This window comes from Perna viridis, chromosome 6, assembly GCF_037379345.1.
Source record: "Perna viridis isolate PV_CMFRI_1.1 ecotype Kerala chromosome 6, ASM3737934v1, whole genome shotgun sequence".
Taxonomy (NCBI): Eukaryota; Metazoa; Mollusca; class Bivalvia; order Mytilida; family Mytilidae; genus Perna; species Perna viridis.
The window spans coordinates 44,813,563-44,819,785 of NC_142450.1; positions in this window are offsets into that span (position 1 = coordinate 44,813,563).

The following is a 6,223-nucleotide window of genomic DNA, read 5'->3' on the forward strand; positions in this document are numbered from 1 at the left end:
TTTTTCACTATTTAAAACAAAAAGCCTCTGGTACCGAACAATTCTTCGACAATATTTGTTAAATTAATGAGAGTAGTGTCTTTTCTTTGTGTTGGTATGAAGAACATGCTCAGAAGCTTATTTGACTTTCAGTGAAATTTACCAATCAAAATGAAATATGACCACGTGGCAATGCATTTTACGAATGGATGTGGTCAATAACCATTAATTTCCCTGACCACACCATGAGGCAGATTTACTGGTATGGCTATGCTCGTGGACTGTGAAAACTGTACACCGTTCGTGAGAGACCCAAATGATAGCCAAGGGCGTTAAGTAATCCCTCAGTTCGCCATGTATCACAAATATCACATATTAGTGCAAACCGGATCAAACAGTACTGAGTATATATGTGAGCTCGAAATCGACAATTACAACAAGTATAACAAAACAATCAGCTGATGGTCAGCGTCACTCATATCGTGCAATAGATTGGCTTACACTATGTTATGAACGGTTCTTGGGGATGTATTGGTTTGTATCCACGAATACAGTCAAATTCTGTACTAGATGCAAAGCTGTCCTGGCTTTATGATGAACGATATGAAGATGAAACGGATATAAAGAGGTCCTATATTTTACAACTCTACTGTTATGGTGTTTTGTAATAAGCATACATAGTATTCAACACGAATGGTTTGTATTATTTTTAAAAAGAAAGCTTAGAATGTTAAGAACAGACCAGTTTCTTCCCCAAAAATATCAATACGTAACAAACAACCTCCAAACAAACAATAAAAAAAAAAAAAACCAAAAAAAACAAAAAAAACAAAAAAAAAAACAACAAACAAACAAAAAACAAAACAAAACATATACTGGAAGTCACAATAAACGCAACTTTTTATCACGATGAAACAGAAAACAAGTGGCATAGTAATAAAAGTTCCTAAACAACATGCAATACATTTTACATCAAAATATCAAGCAACAAGATCTGCTTTTTTAAATATTAAAGCACGCAGAGACAATGCTAATCAAACCTTTTAATCTGTGTCGATACGCCAATACATTTAAGATTAAGTTAAACACTAAAAAACTCGATTTTGTTTTAATAGACTCATAAATTTGATACTGAATATAATTCTAATTGGATGTGAAAAACTAGAATTTTGGGTAGAAATAGATAACAATCAGAAAATAAGAAACATTTTAAACTGTAGGAAAGCATGCTAAGGTGCATATTTTATATACCATCCTACAAAATTGGGGCGTTTTGATTCAAATATTATGACGTTTAAGGGGGTACACAACACATAATAACTCTGTAAAAATCTGCAAAATGTTTTATTTTGTGACATTCTGATATCAAACTAAAGGATTTTAGTAAACAAAAGTTTTGTTGATGAAGCAATTATATGTTCATTGAAATTATTCACATGAATTATGTGGTTAAAATTTTAACAATTGATGAGAAAATTAACTTTTAATTCTGAGGGAAACAGAAACTGATGGTTATAAAGCTGCTACATTTAATAGACAAAAATGTAGTTCAAATATTGAGTTTATTTAACAAAAGTAAGGTTAAAAGGTCATTTCGTGGGTCATAATTTGTTGAACATAACTGGATGCATTTTTTGTTGTTGCATCATATAGCAACATATGTTATTTGTAGTAAGATGTAGGCTTAGTTTTCTTTATTTGACTTAATTTTTTTGATTTTGTTGTAAGATGTCGGACCAGTTCCCTTTGCCTAACAAGGAATAGGGTATTTTGCAGTAAGATTTCGGTAATGTTCTCCTTTGGTTGCTTGCATTTACTTTTGTTACTTTGTATGTATTATTTTAGTTACTAAATGTTCTTTGCTATGTATATCTGTTTCCATGTCTGGTCTTTGTCCCTGGATTACATTGTTTTGATTACCGCTAGAACTTTTGTACCCTAGATTGACTAATATAATACATACAAAGTAACAAAAGTAAATGAACAACTCGGACTCCACTAAAAACCGGGGATAAGGACTAGGAGCAATGCCAGGGTAAGCGTCCTTTGCTTTTATAGAAACACCCGCCGAGTTGCTCATAAAAAAGTAACGATCCACGAGTTCATGGTGACCACCATGAAACTTCTGTAATGATGACTTCAATCTTGTAGCAACATAACCCTGTTTATGTTTGTCGTAAAGTTTGGTCAATAGTTTTCATTTACCATCGATCTCTAAGTGTAGGTCAAGTTATGAGGCTGACTGCACAGTGTCTGTATTATCCTTTATCTCAAGTTCTTTGGGGTAGATGTGATGTATCAAATCCCAGAAATTAGGATTGTTTACGATAAAACGTCATTTATATTGCGGAAACAAAGATTGAAGGATCTAGCTAAACGATGTTTTATCTTTCGGATCAGATCAGCTATAAAGTCAGCATCATAAGAGTGAAGTAATAAGTCAGCAAGTAGAGGAGCACAATTTGTTCTAATTTTAATGTCGACCTTTTGTTGAAAATCGCGTCCACCATTCTAAACAAATATGTTGTCGACTTGGAAGATGATTTGGAATTATTTTTTTACAGAGTAGGATAAATCTTTACCAAGAACTATAAATTTTGTATTTAGATGTCCTATCTATTTTTAGAAACAACGGTGTATAATATTTTTGAGTCGGGAGTAGGGGGAATTGAAGTATAAAGTGTTGAAAAATCATAGGTTTAATGTCACCGTATTCTCATAATAATCTTGAATTGAGGGTCTATAATCGCTATGGATTTGTTTGTAAAAGACGACAGAATTTCGACTTTTTTATGATAGAGGATGCTAGCCAAATCGATAGCATCTTCAACCTTGTCTTGACATTGGCTAGGAAGATATCGGTTGATTTCCCTGTGCTTGAATATATTTTTGTAGTAAATTTACACTACGATAATTCCACGTGGCTGACTAGGTATATGATATTTTGCAGTAAGATACTGGTCCATTTCCAATTTACTGACTGCATTTTCCATTAAAAAAAAAAAAAAAAACAAACTAAATTCAAATAAAATAACATCGATTTAACTACAATGGAAAGAAATAAACTTTTGTTTGAAATATTGCAATTTACAGTCGAATTCATTTAAAAAAAAGTTCGTACGGTTTTTGTTTTATATATTACTTTAAATATAATGCTCCCCCTCCACCAATCAACGATACAATTGTTTATATATTGTTTGCCATTATGAAAAAATGAACTTTCAATATTTAAGAGTTATAGTTTGAAGACGTACTTCGATACGTTTTTTATTCATATCTAAAACATGTTATTTCTATAACTTTTTTGTCAATTCATTTTACTTATAATTAAAACGGGAAAACATAATACTATCAAATTATGAACGAAAGTTTCCTTGGTTTCCTTAATTACTCCTTCAAATCGTATAGTAGTGAGTAAGTTTGGATTTTGGTTCAATTATTCACAAGCTAATTAAATACAAAGCGTAATTAAGGGAACCAAGATTCAAGCGGGAATAAAAAAGAGTGTAGTCCATGGACAAAGACCAAACATGAACAGATGCACACAACAAAGAAGATAACCAAATACATACACAGTAACAAAAGTAAATGAGCAAATCGGACTCCACTAAAAACTGGGAGCATGGAACAAATGCTCCGGTAGGGTAAGCGTCCTCTAGTGTGCAAGAAACACAATAAACAAAACATTGGCTTAAAAATGAAAGAAATTGATTGATACATTTAAACACACAAAATTAAGAGCTATTTTTAACCGCAGTTTTTTCCATGTTGGCATTGTGAATTTCAATGGAAAATAAAAAGGCATTTGGGAAACAATAAATGATATTATATTGGGCATTTAAAAATATACTAAAAGTCAATCGTCAACGTAGCGAGTAAGAACAAAACTCTACTGAATCATGTTGTCTACATCCGCAAGATACCGACCTCTTCAATGATATTTATGTAGTTTAAATTCGTCAATGTGCATGTCACAAAAGTGCATCTGCGCTATTTGTAACACTATAGACCACTCGGTAACTAAGCTATCTAAAGGAAAGCTGTTTTAATCCGGAGGATATTTCTGCGTAGGTAAGCCAAGAGTGAGAACATGATGCAACATTTCAGCATTTAGCATACCAAATTCATTTCAACAGATTTATAGATATAAGTTAATCAATATGTGTCTATGTACGGCTTAGGGGTATTTATCGGAAGGCTATTCAATATTAAGGAAGTATTCCCCCATATACTTCTTTTACTGTGTTGTATTGTCATAAACCGATTTTAGAAGTAAAATTAAGCATATCTAACCTGTCTCTTTGTTTCTTAATTTTGTAGACTTAGATGAAAACAAAGCATCCAGGAACAACAGCAACAGCATATGCAGTTATGGCAATTAAATTTGTACCTATCGTACAGAAATAAATAAGTACAGATTAATTATGCGCAAATGAGTTCTAATGATTGTTCACGAGACGGCTGTTGGAGGAATTTGTTTGCTTTTGTGTTTTAGCTGTAGTTTGTTTTAGGCTTTGTTTATTTTTTGTTCAAGATTAATAAAAAACCCTTTTTCCATTTTCATACGTGATTTCCTTACTAAGCCTCTAATATTCATGAGTTTTTTTTTCGAACGTCTGTGTTCAGTAACACTTTTACTTTGTTGTTTTTATAAATGACCTGTCAATATAAAGTGGAATAATTTTGTTGTTTTGTTGGCAATGGGTGGAAATCGCCAATCTTCATCATCAAAGTGGACGCTGATTCTTTCAATTGATATGACTGATATCGAAGTTTATCGTTCAAAAGATAAGCATGCAATATTTAAAAAAAATGCTTTAATAAACTGCGAGTTTCTGCATGACTCCTAAACGTAACAATACGTAAGTGACTAGGTTACATAATAGTTAAAAAGAAATACACACAAAGAGTTTACACTGATTAACTGATGCTTTTAGATTTATAGAGACTCAATGGATACACACTCAAAAGTGATTTAAATTCAGTAACCACAGGTTCGTCATGTAGTTGAATCGCGGTAAATCGTTATAATAAAACATTGTCTTTTGAGGCTACAGAAGAATGTGGAAAAAATCCTGAGCCATTTATGTAAATATATTAATTAATAATGCTATCTCTGGTCATTTAGAAAAGATATGGTAAAAGAAAAATAACCAAGACAGAATAAAATCTATTGCCAGTATGAGGTATTATATTTAACATGAAAAGCCTTAAAATCGGTGATAATAATTATGATCCTATGATAGTATGACATACTTTGCTTTTTTGTTGTCGTTTTTCCCCAAACATTAATATCTATTTCTAGTATTTCTATTAAAACATTTTTATTTCTAGTATTCGCAGGACATATCATACCATAAGTGCGTGATAGAATTATTAAGTAATCGTGCCAGATGTTCTGTAGATATGTTATCACCTTGAAATGAAAATAATTTTTAAAGCAACAATTAAGACATCAAACGATTGTCACATGATACCTTAATGAACAGAGGAATTTTGAACTCGTTATCAACTTTGAGAAAAAAGCCCCATGTTGATTGTCGAGATAGACGGATTACTATTTTAAGAAATAATTTGTGTAGCGGTTGTCACTTACTATTGAAGGTTTGGCTGTTACTTTGGTTACTGGTCTACAGTCATAATATCTTTTGGCTGGTTGACAATCCACACGGATGTTGTCATTCGATGAAGCTATAGAAATAAATGAACTGTCTCAAATAGAATATATATACTGAATATGGACAAAAAGTAGATTGAATTCCTTATACAAGAGAAGGAAATCTCAGATTAATAATTAATTACATAAAAATAAAAAAATAAACAACTGAATTAATATATTGATATATCAAACGAAAATATATTTGTAAAGATGTAAGATGGTCGGTGATCTTATTTAATGTGTCTGTGTTGATCATAGATAAGTTACAGAGAACTGTTTATCAAGTTATTTTGCGGGGATATGTTTCCGAGATTTTGTCTCAGATATATAGTAGAAAACTGCCAAAACTATGCAGTGAACAGTTTGTGGATATAAACTAATAACTACAAAAATGAGTACTTGCAAACACATCTGTTTAGTTATTTAATATAATGATCAAGTAAATAAATACACACATATGTTTATTTATTTACTTGATCATTATCACGAACAATGTGAATGAACAACTGGTTTCATACTAGCCATTGCTTCCTTTACATTTACAAGCCTTTTTACTTTAATAATACATTTACTTTGTAACCCAAG